Source organism: Bufo gargarizans, chromosome 4 (genome assembly GCF_014858855.1).
Source record: "Bufo gargarizans isolate SCDJY-AF-19 chromosome 4, ASM1485885v1, whole genome shotgun sequence".
NCBI lineage: Eukaryota > Metazoa > Chordata > Amphibia > Anura > Bufonidae > Bufo > Bufo gargarizans.
This window is the reverse complement of record NC_058083.1, coordinates 81,125,129-81,145,753: the sequence shown is the minus strand read 5'-3', so window position 1 is coordinate 81,145,753 and position 20,625 is coordinate 81,125,129.

Below are 20,625 nucleotides of genomic sequence, written 5' to 3'. Positions count from 1 at the left end.
CTACTGTGATCATTAGAGATGAGTGAATCAAAGTTAATGAAGTGGAATTCTATCCGAATTTCAAGAAAAAAACCATTCACACCGAATCTGAATTTCCTGATGCTTCGTGGTAACAAATCGTATTTTTTCCAAAAATGGCTGCTGCACATGTTAGGACATGGAGCAAGGAACTCTGGGAATGAGGGATCACCCACAATGCCATGCATGCAGCCAATCAGCAGCCAGCCAGCCAGCCCTGTGATGTTACAGCCCTATAAATAGCCATCTTGGATTCTGTCATTTTCCAGTGTACTTAGTGCAGGGTTAGACATCAGCAGGTTCTAGGGACAGTGCTAGGAAAGACTTGAAAACATTATATATATATCATTTTTTTGCTGAATAGTTCAGGGAAAGATCATTAGACCTATAGGGAAAGGATAGGGAGGAATTATTCCACACTATAAAAGGAGAATATGATCCAATAGGGGAGTGTACAGCCTGAGTAATAGAAACAATCCTATTACACCTTGCTGCACTGACTGCGGATCCAAATTGCCATTATACTGCTGCTTTCAGGTTTGCAATAAATGATACCTCTGTAATTCCAGCAAACCTTGCTTGTTATTGGGTTACAAGTGCTGTGTGATACAGGCATTAACAGGGTGTATTACTAGGAAATATTTATACGTCTTATTAGCTCTTGTGCAGTGCAGTTATATTATCTAAAGCCTTTTTTTTTTGTGTCTATAACTGGAAAAAAGGGCCTAATTGCCATTCAGCGTAGCCGTTATATGTTCTCAAGCATTTTTTGGGGTGTATTAGTGGAAAAATAAAAGGGGCTTATTAGCCGTTCAGCAGTGCTGTTTTATGTTCTAAATCCTTTTTTGGCGTGTATAAGTGGGCTTATTAGTCGTTGTGTGTTGAAGTGAGAAAATTACAGCCCTTTTTGGAGTGTATTAGTGGCAAAAAAAGTATTATTTGTCATTCATCTGTGCAGTTATATGTTCTAAAGCCTATTTTGGGGTATATTACTGGAAGAAAATGGCTTATTAGCCATTGTGTGGTGAAGTGAGAAAATTACAGCCCTTTTTGGCGTGTATTGGTGGCAAAAAATATATATATTATTTGCCGTTCAGCGGTGCAGTTATATGTTCTAAAGCATTTTTTATGGTGTGTTACCGGGAAAAAAAGGGATTATTAGCCATTGTGTGGTAAACTGAGAAAATTACAGCCTTTTTGGAGTATATTAGTGGAAAAAAAGGGCTGATTTGCTGTTGTGTGGTGAATAGTGTTGAGCGAACCCGTACCAAACTTTGCGAGTTCCGGTACCCGGATCAGAACCTGAACTTTGCTGGAAAAGTTTGGGTTTGAGTTTGGTGTTTGGGCATTTAATAAAGCTTTTGAAAGGCTGCCAATCAACAAGCTTTCAAGCTGTGGGCACTTAGAAGCCATCACGGCAATGCCTACTAATGGCATGGCTGTGATTGGCCAGTGCATCATGTGACCCAGCCTCTATACAAGCTGGATCATGTGTAGCACCGCCCATCAGCTTAGAGAAGTGAAGGGACAGGTAGCAGGCAAATGAAGCGAGGGAGAGTGTTAGGAATCTGGCTATTCGTTTTGTGCATGACCTATAATGATTTTTTGTGAGTGCAATACGCCAGCTTTGCACCCCTGACACAGAAATATAATAATAAATCTGGCTGTTTATTCTGTGTGTGACCTATAGTGATTTTTTGCGGGTGCATTGCATCATCCTTGTACCCATGACAATGAAATATAGTAATTAATTTGGCTGTTAATTCTGTTGCTGACCTATAGTGAATTGTTGTGGGTGCAATGCACCATTTTTGTACCCCTGACAGAAAAATATAATAGTTAATCCGTCTGTTAGTTGGATGGGTAACATATACCCATTTTTGGTGTGAGATACACGTGCACTGCATATGTGACAGGGAAATCAATATAGTTAATCTGTCTGTTAGTTCAGTGGGTGACATATACCCATTTTTGGTGTGAGGTACAGCCCTTTTTGGCGTGTATTAGTGAAAAAAATGTATTATTTGCCATTCAGCGGTGCAGTTATCTGTTCTAAAGCCTTTTTTGTGGTGTATTAGTGGAAAAAAGTAAGGGCTTATTTGCTGTTCAATGGTGCAGTTATATATTCTAAAGCCTTTTTGGGCGTGTATTAGTGTAAAAAATTGCTTATTAGTCGGTGTGTGGTGAAGTAAGAAAATTGCATCCTTTTTTGGAGTGTTTTAGTAGGAAAAAAAGTATTATTTGCTGTTCAGCTGTGCAGTTATATGTTCTAAAGCCTTTGTTGGGGTCTATTAGTGGAAAAAAAGGGGCTTATTAGCCGTTGTATGGTGAAGTGAGAAAATTACAGCCTTTGTTGGAGTGTATTAATTTTCTATTTATTTATTTGATTTAACAGTATGTCAGACAGAGAAGTGACAGGCCCTGCACAGGACTAAATGTTTCAGGTCACAGACGAGTAAGGGGGCATTGCAGCAGGGGTCACTTCGAGATGCCTGAGCTCTCGGTGTCATCTAGCGGTCGTGTCTTGACCAACAACCCAGCGGGTCTTGAATGGTTGACTCTGTCATCCACTTTGTCCTAAGTGACAAAAGACACCCCCAGCCAGTTCGTCAGACACAACCCTTAGTTGGCATGGCCGGGGAGCAGGCCCTGTGCCCTTACCTGTCCTCAAACTGCCTCTGTCCTTTTCTGTTCCCTCAGCCAGAGAAGTTTTATATGCTGTGCGCTCAGCTCCACTATATACAGGTCCTTCTCAAAAAATTAGCATATTGTGATAAAGTTCATTATTTTCTGTAATGTACTGATAAACATTAGACTTTCATATATTTTAGATTCATTACACACCAACTGAAGTAGTTCAAGCCTTTTATTGTTTTAATATTGATGATTTTGGCATACAGCTCATGAAAACCCAAAATTCCTATCTCAAAAAATTAGCATATCATGAAAAGGTTCTCTAAACGAGCTATTAACCTATTCATCTGAATCAACTAATTAACTCTAAACACCTGCAAAAGATTCCTGAGGCTTTTAAAAACTCCCAGCCTGGTTCATTACTCAAAACCGCAATCATGGGAAAGACTGCCGACCTGACTGCTGTCCAGAAGGCCATCATTGACACCCTCAAGCAAGAGGGTAAGACACAGAAAGAAATTTCTGAACGAATAGGCTGTTCCCAGAGTGCTGTATCAAGGCACCTCAGTGGGAAGTCTGTGGGAAGTAAAAAGTATGGCAGAAAACGCTGCACAACGAGAAGAGGTGACCGGACCCTGAGGAAGATTGTGGAGAAGGACCGATTCCAGACCTTGGGAGACCTGCGGAAGCAGTGGACTGAGTCTGGAGTAGAAACATCCACAGGCTTGTGCAGGAAATGGGCTACAGGTGCCGCATACCCCAGGTCAAGCCACTTTTGTACCAGAAACAGCGGCAGAAGCGCCTGACCTGGGCTACAGAGAAGCAGCACTGGACTGTTGCTCAGTGGTCCAAAGTACTTTTTTCGGATGAAAGCAAATTTTGCATGTCATTCGGAAATCAAGGTGCCAGAGTCTGGAGGAAGACTGGGGAGAGGGAAATGCCAAAATGCCTGAAGTCCAGTGTCAAGTACCCACAGACGATGGTCTGGGGTGCCATGTCAGCTGCTGGTGTTGGTCCACTGTGTTTTATCAAGGGCAGGGTCAATGCAGCTAGCTATCAGGAGATTTTGGAGCACTTCATGCTTCCATCTGCTGAAAAGCTTTATGGAGATGAAGATTTCATTTTTCAGCACAACCTGGCACCTGCTCACAGTGCCAAAACCACTGGTAAATGGTTTACTGACCATGGTATCACTGTGCTCTATTGGCCTGCCAACTCTCCTGACCAGAACCCCATAGAGAATCTTTGGGATATTGGGAAGAGAAAGTTGAGAGACGCAAGACCCAACACTCTGGATGAGCTTAAGGCCGCTATGGAAGCATCCTGGGCCTCCATAACACCTCAGCAGTGCCACAGGCTGATTGCCTCCATGCCATGCCGCATTGAAGCAGTCATTTCTGCAAAAGGATTCCCCACCAAGTATTGAGTGCATAACTGAACATAATTATTTGAAGGTTGACTTTTTTTGTATTAAAAACACTTTTCTTTTATTGGTTGGATGAAATATGCTAATTTTTTGAGATAGGAAATTTGGGTTTTCATGAGCTGTATGCCAAAATCATCAATATTAAAACAATAAAAGGCTTGAACTACTTCAGTTGGTGTGTAATGAATCTAAAATATATGAAAGTCTAATGTTTATCAGTACATTACAGAAAATAATTAACTTTATCACAATATGCTAATTATTTGAGAAGGACCTGTAGTGAGGATGAGCTACTAGAGGACAGTCAGCAGTTACTGGCCAGCCAAGATGTGGAGGAGACATCCGCCGCTTCCTCCGGTAGGCAGGCAAGTAGTGATGAGAAGAGTGGCGTGGGAGCTGGTGTTGAGAGCGGTCAGGCTCCTGACCCAGACACCGTTGAGGAGTACATCAGTGACGTGCAGACAGTATTCCATGATGAAGATGTAGCTGATCGCACTTTGAAGCTGGGTGAATTAGGGGCTTCATCATCATCGGGAGAAGAGGGTGGCAGCTTGCGCATGAGTCAGCAGCGGAGCCAGCAAGTTGCTAGTGTGGCTAGGAGTCAGCAGAGTGGCAGCAGTGGGAGGTTTGGAGCGAAACATGCCCGGGGTAAACCATCCGCTTTGCAAGGAGCCTACCTTCCCAGAAAGTAGTGGTTCAGGGATTAACGGAGAAAGCAGCAGCAGTAGTTAGTCAGTGCGGAGTGTTGGGGGTAAAATCACCTACTCAGCGGTGTGGCAGTTTTTTTGTTAAGCCGCCGGAGGAGGTGAACATGGTCATTTGCCGAATCTGTGGGCAGAAGGTGAAGCGTGGCCAGGGTGCCAATGTTGGCACCACGGCCCTGCGTCAAAATATGCAGCATCATCATATAGTGGCCTGGGAGGACCGTGGCTCCAATGTGAAAGCTGTCTGTCCTTCCCATCATCTGCTGGTCCTGATGCTCCTGATCCTCCTCCTACTCCTCGTCAGTCATTCCGTCAGATCCCCGAAGCGATTGCCAAGAGACAACAGTATGCATGCACTAATCCAATGGCACAGAAGCTGAATGTGCTTCTGGTCAAGTTGCTGGTGCTGCAGTACCTCCCTTTCCAACTGGTAGACTCTGCACCTTTCAGAGAACGGCATCCAACATAGGCTGATATGCGATGTTTCCACTTGTTCGAATTCCACCCTCCATATGTTGGACCTACTATATGAACAGAGAAAGTCCATAAACGATTTATTGATGATCCAAGCGGAGAGAAGTACTCCCTTGTGTAACTTCGATGTCAGCCAGTGGCAGCTCCTGTGTGACACCTGCCGCTTGCTCAGGCCCTTTGAGGATGCAACGCTATTTGTCAGTCGCCACGACTACGGAATGAACAACGTAATTCCACTGATTCATATCCTGTGCAGAAACTGGTAAATCTGGCTGGTCAGGGGACTGGAGATGTGGTGCCTACATCCTATGGCCACATGAGCCCTGTGGGGGCTGAACTGGAGGAGGAGGAGAACATTGGAGCACAAGCAATGTGTAGCGAAATAAGAGGTTTTTCTACGCAGATGACAGGAGAGGAGGATCAGGAGCAGCCAGAGGAGCAATAGGGAGATGTGGAAGATGAGGCAGATGACCCAGGCACACCGTGGCAGTATGCACTGGAGATGAAGGCATGGAGTCCCTCCGAGTCACTTGTGCAAATGGCCCGCTGCATGCTCACTTGCTTGGGTAGTGACAGCTGAACTGTCACCATGCGGCAGAAGGATGACTTCTGGCTCTCCACCCTGTTGGACCCTCACTTCAGGTCCAAAATTGGTGCTTTTTTTACACCTGCTGAGAGGGAGGACAAACTGAACTACTATAGAGACATCCTATGTAGTCAGTTGGACGCTGCCTCTCTGCACCATCGTTTATCCTCTCACAGGTCTGAATGGAGGGGCCGTCTGTGCTCTCGTTCCACTGCCATGGCTACAGTGGCAGTGTGTGTGTGGGGGGGGGTAGGAGCAGTTCCAGCTCCATCAGCAGCATGTTGAGTCTATAGTTGATGATGAGCAGATTTCTTAACCCGCCTAGTGAAGAAACTACTCACCAGAGAAGCAGCAGCTAGAGCAGGAGCAGAACCTGAACCAGCAGGTGTTTGCATACTTGGACAGCATCTACCACCCCACATTGAACATCCACTGGACTACTGGGCAGCGAAACTGGATTTGTAGCCGCAACTGGCCGAATTTGCCCTGGAAAAGCTGTCCTGCTCGGCCAGTAGTGTGGCATCAGAGCGGGTGTTTAGTGCGGCCGGGGACATAGTTACCCCAAGGAGAACTCACCTGTCCACCCAAATTGTGAAGAGACTGACCTTTGTCAAGATGAATCAGGCATGGATCAGCCAGCATTTCCACCCACCAATGCCTGATGCATCAGTCTAGATCATCCATGGTGCCACAACAACACTTTGACTAAAGAGATCGGTTTCTTCTGTCTACCTGCCTCAGCTAATATTCTGATGCTGCCACCCACATTATGCCACACATCTGATGCCAAGTGCTCCTTCTTACACCCAACATCTTCAGCGTGTACAGTTATTGCCACCCACCTCCCCACTCTTTCACCTGGTTACTCTGTGGTCTCCAGATGCTGCTGTCACCTTACCACTCAGGTCTCCTCATGCTGCTGCCACCTCCACACTCTGTAATTGTGTCACTTTGTGGCCTCCTCATGCTGCTGCTGCTGTCACCTCCACACTAAAGAAGGAAAAATGAGACACACAACGGATCCTGTCTGTGTAGCAGCTGTAAGGCCTGTATGGTCCCATCAGAATTGTCTCATGATTTGGTAGCCAAAAGCAGGAGTGGGCAGAAAACACAGAAGACATGCAAATAGTCCATTCACATGTAATCTCTGTTTTGGAATCACTCATGTTTTTATTTTTTTTGGGCTTTAGCTATACTGAAGAATTACTGAACAAATGCTGACCAAGTGAAGGCGCATGCCCAACAGACAGGATTCGTTTTTGAGGGGTTATTGTTCTGACCGATCAGAGGAAGGGCAAAATATTCAGTGACGTCAGCACAAACTTACTGCCAACACCCCTCCACTCTGTCGGGGGGGGGGGGGGGGGGGGGGCTCTACTTGTATACACGTTTAATAGAACAGGTTCTGTAGACATGTGGAATCAGCTGACGACAGTGTAAAAGGAGAGAGCTCTTTCACGCTACAGTATAATCTTGTGCCTCTGCACTGTTCTTTATACCTGGGGCTAACATCGACCTGTAAGGCTGAGTTCACACTTGAACTATTTTGTCAGGTTTGGCACCGTAACTGCCCAAATAAGTGAAGTGTTTTTGAGAATTTTGCTCATCTCTAGTGATCATCACTGCCTTCTCAAACAGCTGATTGGTGGTGTCCCCGATGTCAGAACCCCACGATCAGATACTGATAACCTATACAGAGGATTGGTCATCTGTTAAAAAACTGTGAAAAAAACCTCTAAATCAGCTGATAGTCAATAGAAAATAATGTGTTCCTTGTAATTTCCAACCAGGGGCACAAGCCCATGTGGAGCCACTCCCCCACCCCATGAAGCCCCACCCTCATTGCCACCGAGGGGCCTTCACAGTAGTTATTAACCCCTTTAAACAGTCCCCCTTCAGTGAATGGGGGACTGCTGAATAGGGTTAATAACTACAGTGAAGGGCCTAGCCGTCTGGGCAACCCCACAGATCATCCTAACCTATGGTCAGCCTAATTTACAATTAAGCAAACCCCCCCAACTATAAACTAATCACAGAAGTTTGAACCTATCAACCCCCTTCTACTTGTTCTGCTACTTGCAGGCTGAGTGGGCATGAGTTCAGAACTTCAGTCACTTCGGTCCGCAATACTGTTCTGCGGCGCATGATCCTGTGAGACCCGTGACCTCCTGCGGCAGGTGTCGCGGGATCATGCGCAGCAGAACAGAATTGCGGACCAAAGGGACTGAAGTTCTGAACTCATACCCACTCAGCCTGCAAGTAGCAGAACAAGTACAAGGGGAGTTGGGGGATGATCTGTGCAGCTGTGCCACTGTGGGGTTGCCCAGGACCAGGTCCACTCAAACTAATAGCCAAAAATGCTACCAGTGCCACACCAGCATACAGGACTGTGCCATCCACAGATCCTCCATAACAGTGCCATCCACAGATACCATAACAGTGCCATCCACAGATCCCCCTCCCCATAACAGTGCCATCCACAGATCCCCCTCCCCATAACAGTGCCATCCACAGATCCCCCTCCCCATAACAGTGCCACACACAGATCCCCCTCCCCATAACAGTGCCATCCACAGATCCCCCTGCCCATAACAGTGCCATCCACATATCCCCCTCCCCATAACAGTGCCATCCACAGATCCCCCTCCCCGCTGCTCACAGGAGTATACATTTTAAACTCTAATCCTAATCCGTATCCTGCAACTTTAACTTTAAATCAGCGCTCATCTCTAGTCTTTACTATCTTACCTTCAGCTAGTCAGCTCCAGTAACAGGCAGTGCGGGTGGTGCTCACTCACTGACGTCACGCGCCACCTAGTGGGAGGAGCAGGCGCCTGACGTCAGTGAGCGAGCTCCGTCCGCACTGCCTGCTGCTACCGGAGCTAAGAATCTAGTAATGAGATGAGCACTGATTTCAAGTTAAGTTAAGTCTGCAGGCGGATTAGGATTACAGTTTACAGTTTATAAATATATGTGAGCGGCGGGGCCGGTGTAGCGCAGGAAAGTCAGAGCGCCGGCCGGCCCTGCCAGTGCCAGCATAACATTCGGGGCTCTGGTCAAAACATCCCGGGCTCAAGCCCCGAATGTTTTGACCTAACGACGCCCCTGTCATGTACCATCAGTTCCAAAATAAACTGGACAAGCTTACAGCAATTACTAATAATCTTTTTGGATTATTCTTTGGATTACTCTTTGGATTCTCTCCAAGAGTGGCAAAGCAATGATTAAATGATAGTGATTTCTTGCAGAAATATAATGAGTTTACTTAAGAAGATTCTTCAGATCATACAAAATAGTTATATATTCTTAAGTAATGTATGAGGGGCTGTTATTCGGACTACAAATACAAATATATATATATATATATATATATATATATATATATATACAGGGAGTGCAGAATTATTAGGCAAGTTGTATTTTTGAGGATTAATTTTATTATTGAACAACAACCATGTTCTCAATGAACCCAAAAAACTCATTAATATCAAAGCTGAATATTTTTGGAAGTAGTTCTTAGTTTGTTTTTAGTTTTAGCTATTTTAGGGGGATATCTGTGTGTGCAGGTGACTATTAATGTGCATAATTATTAGGCAACTTAACAAAAAACAAATATATACCCATTTCAATTATTTATTTTTACCAGTGAAACCAATATAACATCTCAACATTCACAAATATACATTTCTGACATTCAAAAACAAAACAAAAACAAATCAGTGACCAATATAGCCACCTTTCTTTGCAAGGACACTCAAAAGCCTACCATCCATGGTTTCTGTCAGTGTTTTGATCTGTTCACCATCAACATTGCGTGCAGCAGCAACCACAGCCTCCCAGACACTGTTCAGAGAGGTGTACTGTTTTCCCTCCTTGTAAATCTCACATTTGATGATGGACCACAGGTTCTCAATGGGGTTCAGATCAGGTGAACAAGGAGGCCATGTCATTAGTTTTTCTTCTTTTATACCCTTTCTTGCCAGCCACGCTGTGGAGTACTTGGACGCGTGTGATGGAGCATTGTCCTGCATGAAAATCATGTTTTTCTTGAAGGATGCAGACTTCTTCCTGTACCACTGCTTGAAGAAGGTGTCTTCCAGAAACTAGCAGTAGGACTGGGAGTTGAGCTTGACTCCATCCTCAACCCGAAAAGGCCCCACAAGCTCATCTTTGATGATACCAGCCCAAACCAGTACTCCACCTCCACCTTGCTGGCGTCTGAGTCGGACTGGAGCTCTCTGCCCTTTACCAATCCAGCCATGGGCCCATCCATCTGGCCCATCAAGACTCACTCTCATTTCATCAGTCCATAAAACCTTAGAAAAATCAGTCTTGAGATATTTCTTGGCCCAGTCTTGACGTTTCAGCTTGTGTGTCTTGTTCAAAGGTGGTCGTCTTTCAGCCTTTCTTACCTTGGCCATGTCTCTGAGTATTGCACACCTTGTGCTTTTTGGCACTCCAGTGATGTTGCAGCTCTTAAATATGGCCAAACTGGTGGCAAGTGGCATCTTGGCAGCTGCACGCTTGACTTTTCTCAGTTCATGGGCAGTTATTTTGCGCCTTGGTTTTTCCACACGCTTCTTGCGACCCTGTTGACTATTTTAAATGAAACGCTTGATTGTTCGATGATCACGCTTCAGAAGCTTTGCAATTTTAAGAGTGCTGCATCCCTCTGCAAGATATCTCACTATTTTTGACTTTTCTGAGCCTGTCAAGTCCTTCTTTTGACCCATTTTGCCAAAGGAAAGGAAGTTGTCTAATAATTATGCACACCTGATATAGGGTGTTGATGTCATTATACCACACCCCTTCTCATTACAGAGATACACATCACCTAATATGCTTAATTGGTAGTAGGCTTTCGAGCCTATACAGCTTGGAGTAAGACAACATGCATAAAGAGGATGATATGGTCAAAATACTCATTTGCCTAATAATTCTGCACTCCCTGTATATATATACAATACAGACCAAAAGTTTGGACACACCTTCTCATTCAAAGCGTTTTCTTTATTTTCATGACTATGAAAATTGTAGATTCACACTGAAGGCATCAAAACTATGAATTAACACATGTGGAATTATATACATAACAAAAAAGTGTGAAACAACTGAAAATAAGTCATATTCTAGGTTCTTCAAAGTAGCCACCTTTTGCTTTGATTACTGCTTTGCACACTCTTGGCATTCTCTTGATGAGCTTCAAGAGGTAGTCACCTGAAATTGTCTTCCAACAGTCTTGAATGAGTTCCCAGAGATGCTTAGCACTTGTTGGCCCTTTTGCCTTCACTCTGTGGTCCAGCTCACCCCAAACCATCTTGATTGGGTTCAGGTCCGGTGACTGTGGAGGCCAGGTCATCTGGCGCAGCACCCCATCACTCTCCTTCATGGCCAAATAGCCCTTACACAGCCTGGAGGTGTGTTTAGGGTCATTGTCCTGTTGAAAAATAAATGATGGTCCAACTAAACGCAAACCGGATGGAATAGCATGCCGCTGCAAGATGCTGTGGTAGCCATGCTGGTTCAGTATGCCTTCAATTTTGAATAAATCCCCAACAGTGTCACCAGCAAAGCTCCCCCACACCATCACACCTCCTCCTCCATGCTTCACGGTGGGAACCAGGCATGTAGAGTCCATCCGTTCACCTTTTCTGCGTCGCACAAAGACACGGTGGTTGGAACCAAAGATCTCAAATCAGGACTCATCAGACCAAAGCACAGATTTCCACTGGTCTAATGTCCATTCCTTGTGTTATTTAGCCTAAACAAGTCTGTTCTGCTTGTTGCCTGTCCTTAGCAGTGGTTTCCTAGCAGATCTTCTACCATGAAGGCCTGATTCACACAGTCTCCTCTTAACAGTTGTTCTAGAGATGTGTCTGCTGCTAGAACTCTGTGTGGCATTGACCTGGTCTCTAATCTGAGCTGCTGTTAACCTGCGATTTCTGAGGCTGGTGACTCGGATGAACTTATCCTCCGCAGCAGAGGTGACTCATGGTCTTCCTTTCCTGGGGCGGTCCGCATGTGAGCCAGTTTCTTTGTAGCGCTTTATGGTTTTTGTGACTGCACTTGGGGACACTTTCAAAGTTTTCCCAATTTTTCGGACTGACTGACCTTCATTTCTTAAAGTAATGATGGCCACTCGTTTTTCTTTACTTAGCTGCTTTTTTCTTGCCATAATACAAATTCTAACAGTCTATTCAGTAGGCCTATCAGCTGTGTATCCACCTGACTTCTCCACAACGCAACTGATGGTCCCAACCTCATTTATAAGGCAAGAAATCCCACTTATTAAACCTGACAGGGCACACCTGTGAAGTGAAGACCATTTCAGGTGACTACCTCTTGAAGCTCATCAAGAGAATGCCAAGAGTGTGCAAAGCAGTAATCAAAGCAAAAGGTGGCTTCTTTGAAGAACCTAGAATATGACATATTTTCAGTTGTTTCACACTTTTTTGTTATGTATATAATTCCACGTGTTAATTCATAGTTTTGATGCCTTCAGTGTGAATCTACAATTGTCATAGTCATGAAAATAAAGAAAACTCTTTGAATGAGAAGGCGTGTCCAAACTTTTGGTCTGTACTGTATATATTTTTGATTGCATTACCCTAAATCGGGTGTCTGGGGTCCACAGCACAGCTGTGTGACCCTAGACCCCTAGGGGTGCTGCAGCTTACCCCACCACAACTTTTTTGGGGCGCAAGCAGTTTATTTTTTATTTTTTTTGTGCGTACGCTGACTGTGGTCGTCACTCTTAGCGTCCGGCCACTGTTAGCGCATCGCACACCCCACTGCTGATCAACTTTGAATTTATTTTTTATTTTATTTTTTCACATTTTTTGCCATTTTTTTAGTTAGTCTATTTTTTTTTGTCTGTTAGGTTTAAGGTAAGTTTGCGAGCACCCGTGCCCCCACACACACGCACACCAAATAAAGTTTATCACGCACACACACACTCCCCGGATGTTCTCGGCCAAGGAGGCATACGCCCAGGTTGCCTCCGACTCCGAGAGTCCCAGTGAGGACGAGGATGACCCCACTTTCCTTTTGTCATCTGTGTCCTCCTCATCATCTAGCGATAATGATGAGCCCCGAAGGCGGCGGAGACCGCCATGCCAGGGACCCTGTGGCCCACCCTAGTACGAGCAGCTCTGTGGCTCGTACTATTTTTCCGCCCACCACTTAAGTCCCCCGGAGCCACCTGCCGGTGAACTTGTCTGGTATACCCCAGAGCGTTTTGAGCCTGTGATTCCTGATTTTGTAGGCCAACCAGGAATCCAGATTTCCACAGTGGGCTTCAATGAATATGACTATTTTAGTCTTTTTTTTAGTGACCACTTTGTAAATGTAATGGTGGAGCAAACAAACCTGTACGCTCCTTTTTGGCTAGGCCCGGTGGCTGGACTCCAGTCAGTGCAGCCGAGATGAGGACATTTTGGGGCCTCGTGCTGCACATGGGCCTAGTCAAGAAACCTACTGTCAGGCATTATTGGAGTGGGGACGTCCTCTACCAGACCCCACTTTACAGTACGGCCATGACACGCTCCTGGTTTGAGGCCATCCAGAAATGTCTGCATTATTCATATAATGCAGCATGTCCCCCCCAAAGTGATCCTGCCTATGACTGCCTGTACAAAATCAGGCCGGTCATCGATCACTTTGGGGCCAAATTTGTACAGGCCTATGTACCTGGAAGGGAGGTTGATGAGTCTCTCATTGCTTTCAAGGGGAGACACATTTTCCGCCAGTATGTTCCCTCTATGTGGGCGAGGTATGGAATGAAGCTGTGCAAACTTTGTGAAAGTACCTCAGGGTACACTTTTAAGTTTTGTGTGTACGAGGGGCGAGATTCCCGTATTCAACCCCCAGAATGTCCCCCCACTCTGGGTGTTAGCGGTAAACTTGTGTAGGACCTTGTGCACCCACTGCTAGATAAGAGTTACCACCTGTACGTGAATAACTTTTATACTAGTATCCCCTTGTTCTGCTTGTGGGACCATGTGGAAAAATCAACACTGCCTCCCTACCTACTCTCTCCAGGTACCTATCCCCAGGGGTGCGACCCATGCCCTTACCAGTGAAAACCTGTTGCTGGTCAGATATAAGGACAAGAGGGATGTCCTTGTACTGTCCACAATTCATGGTAACGGCATCACCCCTGTCCCTGTGCAAGGTACCGCGGCAATGGTCCACAAGCCTGATTGTATCGTTGACTACAATCGGTATATGGGAGGAGTTTATCTTTCTGATCAAGTCCTCAAGCCATATAACCCCATGCGCAAAACCCGGGCATAGTACAAAACAGTTGCGGTCTACTTGGTACAGGTTGCCTTGTACAACTCTTTTGTGCTGTCCCGGACCGCTGGCAAAACCGGGACATTCCTTCAGTTCTATGAGGCAGTCCTCAAGGCCCTGATCTTTTCTGACCAGAAAAGAGCAGGCCAGAGTACCTCAGGAACAGGAGGCGCCCAGATCGTCCCTGGCCAACACTTTCCAGGTGTGGTCCCCCATACTGGAAATAAGGGACAGACCCCAAAAAAAGTGCAGAGTGTGTCACAGGAGGGGGATACGGAAGGACACCACTACTCAGTGTGACACGTGCCCCGATCATCCGGGCCTCTGCATTATTGGTTGCTTCAGGGAGTACCACACTTCCATGGAGTACTAAATTTATGTTCCTCTTCCCCAACTTAGCCACTTACAGTCGGAGAAAAAAAACTATGGTTCTCAGACTTGAGACACTAAAACTAAAACATTATTTTTTCAGAAATATTATTTAGTAAAACTAAAATAAATAAAAAAGTTGACATATTAGGTATCGCCACATCCGGAAGAATCTGCTATATAAAAATACCCCATGACCTAACCCCTCAGATGAACACGGTCAAAAAAAACAAAATAAAAACAGTGCCAAAACAGCAATTTTTTTTCAAATTTTCCATTTTAATCCGTTTTTTTTTCCAATAACAATGGAAGGGTTAACAGCCAAACAAAACTTAATATTTATTACCCTGATTATGTCGTTTACAGAAACACCACATATGTGGTCGTAAACTGCTGTATGATCAAACGGCAGGGCGCAAATGGAAAGGAACGCTGTGTGGTTTCTGGAAGACAGATTTTGAAGACCTTATTTTTTTTGCAGCATGTCCCATTTGAAGCCTCCCTGATGCACCCCTAGAGTAGAAACGTCATAAAAGCGACCCTATCTAAGAAACTACACCCCTCAAGGTATTTAAAACTGATTTTACAAACTTTATTAACCCTTTAGGTGTTCCTCAACAGTTTATGGCAAATGGAGATGAAATTTCAGAATTTCTATTTTTGGTAACCTTGCCTCACAAAAATGTACTTTAGATAAACAAAAAATCATATGTAACCTAAAAAAAATAGTCCCAACAAAACTGCCACCTTATCCCATAGTTTCCAAAATGGGGTCACTTTTATGGAGTTTCTACTCTAGGGGTGCATCAGGGGGGCTTTAAATGGAACATGGTGTAAATAAACCAGTCCAGCAAAATCTGCCTTCCAAAAACCATAAGGCGCACCTTTCCCTCTACGCCCTACGGTGTGCCCGTACAGTCGTTTATGGCCACATATGGGGTGTTTCTGCGAACTACAGAATCCGGGCAATAAATATAGCATTTTGTTTGGCTGTTAACCCTTGCTTTGTTACTGGAAAAAATGGATTAGAATGGAAAATTTGCCAAAAATGAATTCTCAAATTTCCAATAACTTTTGTGCAACACCTAAAGGGTTAACAAAGTTTGTAAAATCAGTTTTGAATACCTTGAGGGGTGTAGTTTCTAGAATGGGGTCATTTTTGGGTGGATTCTATTATGTAATCCTCACAAAGTGACTTCAGACCTGAACTGGTGCCTAAAAAATGGTTTTTGAAAATTTCTGAAAAATTTCAGGATTTGCTTCTAAACTTCTAAGCCTTGTAACGTCCCCAAAAACTAAAATGCCATTCCCAAAATTATCCAAACATAAAGTAGACATATGAGGAATGTAAAGTAATAACTATTTTCGGAGGTATTACTATGTATTATAGAAGTAGAGAAATAGAAACTTTTGGAAAATTTGTTTATTTTTATAAATAAAAATTATTTTTTTTTAACTTTATTTTACCAGTGTCATGAAGTACAATATGTGACGAAAAAATTATCTCAGAATGGCCTGGATAAGTCAAAGCGTTTTAGAGTTATCACCACTTAAAGTGACACTGGTCAGATTTGCAGAAAATGGCCTGGTCCTTAAGGTGAAATATGGCTGTGTCCTAAAGGGGTTAAACAACCATGTCGAAAGACACATCTCGTGGTTGTGGAAAAGATGTTAGTCTGTTTGAGAAGAGTCAAATCATTGGCATGCATCAAGCAGAGAAAACTTCTAAGGAGATTGCAGAAACTACTAAAATTGGGTTAAGAACTGTCCAACACATTATTAAAAACTGGAAGGATAGTGGGGACCCATCGTATTCGAGGAAGAAATGTGGCGGGAAAAAAAATCCTGAATAATCGTGATCGGCGATCACTGAAACGTTTGTTGAAATCAAATCGAAGAAAAACAACAGTAGAACTCAGGGCTACAGATGTAGTAGAGTTAACATTCATGCTTTATGAGATGTTATCTAAACTAAATGCGTTAAGCAAACACCTTCAATTGCTTTCAATGGCTTTTGTTTCAAGATAACACAATGAGTTAAGAATTTTGAGTTAAGAATTTGAGTGTTAACCCTGCTACATCTGTATGTTTAAGAGTGACAGCAAGAGCATTTCCACACGCACAATGCAAAGGGAACTCAAGGGATTGGGACTGAACAGCTATGTAGTTGTAATAAAACCACTAATCAGTGAGGAAAACCAGAAAAAAAGGCTTCAATTTGCTAGGGAGCATAAAGATTGGACTCTGGAGCAATGGAAGAAGGTCATGTGGTCTGATTAGTCAAGATTTACCCTGTTCTAGAGTGATGGGCGCATCAGGGTAAGAAGAGAGGCAGATGAAGAGCTACACCCATCATGCCTATTGCCTACTGTACAAGCTTGTGGGGGCAGTGCTATGATCTGGTGGTTGCTGCAGTTGGTCAGGTCTAGGTTCAGCAACAGTATGTGCTCCAAGAATGAGTTCAGCTGACTACCTTAACATAAATGACCATGTTATTCCATCAATTGATTTTTTCTTTCCTGATGGCATGTGAGATTGTGGATAAGCTCTGCCTGTAAAATGATTATGTTTAAATTGTATTGGAGCTGTCATTTGGCATTCCGGGCACTAGAGGTCACTGTTTTGCAGCACAGTCAGCACACTCTGGGATCTGCATATGCAAAGCAGATGATGACTCATGTAAGCTGCTTCTGTGTGAACCAGGAAGTGTTTATCTGACCTGGTGAAAGGAGTGTGCTGTGAGGGACTGAATTGGATTCCATCCTGGCTTGCGGATGTCCGGCAGTGAATGGACACTCAAAGGAAGGAGAGTAGCTATTGTTCCCTTAGTGGATTCAGCAATTTGAAAGAAAGGTTGTCCTAGGAAGACCATTTCCTGTGTGTGGACAAGAAGCTTTATTATCAAACAAGGCCGCACGGTTGCTGAGAGCTTGGTGGCCATCCCGGGTAAGCAGCATCCTAGGGCCCAGACCGGACGCAGGTCAGTACACCTGATTACCAATTGTACTATACTGTTTGGCGCCTAAAGTAACAGAGACTAGCCTAGGCCTTGTATTAGCTAGTTAGTTAGGATTATTGCTTATTTAGGCCTTACTGTACTGGACTGCAGCGCAGTTATGTGTGTGTAACCTGGGAACTATATAAAAGTGTAAAAAAAATAATAATAATTCAGATCACCCCCCTTTTCCCAAAATGAAAATAAAAGAACAAAAAAAATACACATCATGGGTGTCGCAATGTGTAAAAACACCCATTGTATAAAAATATATTCCCCATACGGCAAACAGCAAAACATTAAAAAAAAAGAGTCCAAATGTCAGATTCGCCGTTTTTGGTCGCTTCATTTGCTACAAAAATTTTAATAAAAAGTGATCAAAAAGTCTAAAACCCCCCAGAATGGTATCAGTTAAAAGTTCAGATTGCCCCGCAAAAAATTAGTCCCCACCCAGCTCCGTACACATAATTACAAAAAAGTTATAGGGCTCAAAATATGGCGACAAAAACTAAATCAGATTTAAAAAAAAAAATTATCACTATTAAAACGCAAGAAAAACTATACATATAAGGTATCGTCGGATTCGATCTGACCTGTAGAATAAAAGTAACCAGTCAGTTTTATCGCACATCGAATGTCGTAAATAAAAATCCCGTAAAACTGTGGTGGAATTGCTTTTTTTTTTTCAACAGGAAGAATGGGCAGTTTTACCATCTGAGAAAATAAAGAGCCTCATCCACAACTACCACAAAAGACTTCAAGCTGTCATTGATGTTAAAGGGGGCAATACATGGTATTAAGAACTGGGGCGTGTAAACTTCTGATCAGGGTCATTTGGGGAGTTTGTGTTGTGATTATGATTTATAAAGAGTAAACACCGTTGTTTGACATATATGGCTTCAGCCGACCACTAACCATGAGCGAGAGAAAAGTGTCCGTGTTATCATTCATATTCTCTGAACAATGGTTAAAGGGGTATTCTCATCTTAATGATCACTGGTAAATCTGTTAATGATTGGACAGTGACTATTTTTCTAAATACATTTTATTACCCAATTCCCACCCTTTTTTAGAAAATAAGTCCCCTCTTACCTGATGTTGTCTTTGGTCTCCCCTGGTTAAGGCCACCTCTCTTGTCGAATCCCACTGTGCCGCGCAATGTCCTGAACGCGCATGCCGCCGCGCATGCGCCATGATGACTTCTTCTTGGCCAGTATAGTACAGAGCCGCGAACGCGCACACCGACTCTGTACTATACAGGCCAGGAATAAGTCACCATAGCACATGCGCGGAGGCGTGCGCGTTCAGGACATTGCGCGGCCCGGCCAGGAGAAAATCTTCAGTGTTCTGCGCAAGCACGGCCCGGCCAAGAGAAGAATCCAGCAAGTGAACGTCTCGCTCCAGGAAGGTAAGTATGAAAAGGGAATCATAAATTCTGCAAGGGTATGTAAACTTATCAGCACTGTAAGTAGCTGTGTGATATAAATCTGTGGAATATGGAAAGCATAAGAGGATGTGCACCATAAATCCCATCTTTGTAAGGCCTCTTGCACATGGCCGCTGTGTGCCTGTGGTTGTATTGTGGACCACATACGGCGGTTCCGCAATACACAGGGCACCAGCCGTGTGCATCCCACATCCGTGATGTTGACCCATTCACTTGAACGGAACGGAAACACGGATCGGATCCCCACAGAAGCACTACAGAGTGCTTCCGTGGTGCTTCTGGCCATTCCTCCGCACAGCAGAAAAGTAGAACATGTTTACGGACCCATTCAAGTTGAATGGGTCTGGATCTGTCCCGGCCGCTGCTTGTACGTTGCCCGTGCATTGGGGACTGCAAATTGCTGTCCCTAATGCACGGAATGGACCAACAACGTTCATGTGCAAGAGGCCTAACACTTGTGATCTAGTTTTGTGTGAAGCGGCATATATGCATTCATGTTGCATGTATTTATTAATCAGGGCTACCAATTCAGAGTAACTCGGAATGACAGGAGATTTACAGAATCAGATTTTTTTTTTTTTGTCGCCATATTTTGACCCCTATAACTTTTTTGTAATTATGTGTACAGAGCTGGGTGGGAGCTCATTTTTTGAGGGAGAACTTCTCACTGATACCATTCTGAGGTGTTTAAGACTTTTTGATCACTTTTTATTAAAATTTTTGTAGCAAATGAAGCAACCAAAAACGGCGAATCGGACATTTGGACTCTTTTTTTATGTTTTGCTGTTTGCCGTATGGGGAATATATTTTTATACAATAGGTGTTTTTACACATTGCGACACCCATGATGTGTATTTTTTTAGTTCTTTTATTTTCATTTTGGGAAAAGGGGGGTGATCTGAATTTTTATGGGTTTTTTTAACACTTTTTTATAGTTCCCAGGTAACACAGTACACAGCTCTGCTACATGCGGTTACACACACTGCTCTATATACACAGTACACAGCTCTGCTACATGCAGGTTACACACACATCTCTGTAACACAGTACATAGCTCTGCTACATGCAGGTTACACACACATCTCTGTAACACAGTACATAGCTCTGCTACATGCAGGTTACACACACATCTCTGTAACACAGTACACATCTCTGCTACACAGTACACAGCACTGCTACCTGCAGGTTGCATATACATCTCTGTAACACAGTACACAGCTCTGCTACATGCAGGTTACACATACAGCTCTGCTACATGCAAGTTACACATACAGCTCTACTACACAGTACACAGCACTGCCACATGCAGGTTACACATACAGCTCTGCTACACAGTACACAGCTCTGCTACATGCAGGTTACACATTCAGCCCTGCTGCACAGTACACAGCACTGCTACATGCAAGTTACACATACAGCCCTGCTAAACAGTACACAGCACTGCTACATGCAGGTTACACACACATCTCTATTACACAGCTCTATTTGGTGGCTTCAGTTCTGTACACTCTACCAGCTGCTGTGCACATCTGACCCATCCCACACATGTGACTCGTCACATGGTCATGACGTCATCACAGGTCCTTTGCCTCTCCAGCAGCTAGCAGCTCCGTCAGGTGAAGAGTGTGTGTAGTAGGGCGTATTTTGAGTTAGGGAGGACGGAGTTTTGGCTGATGT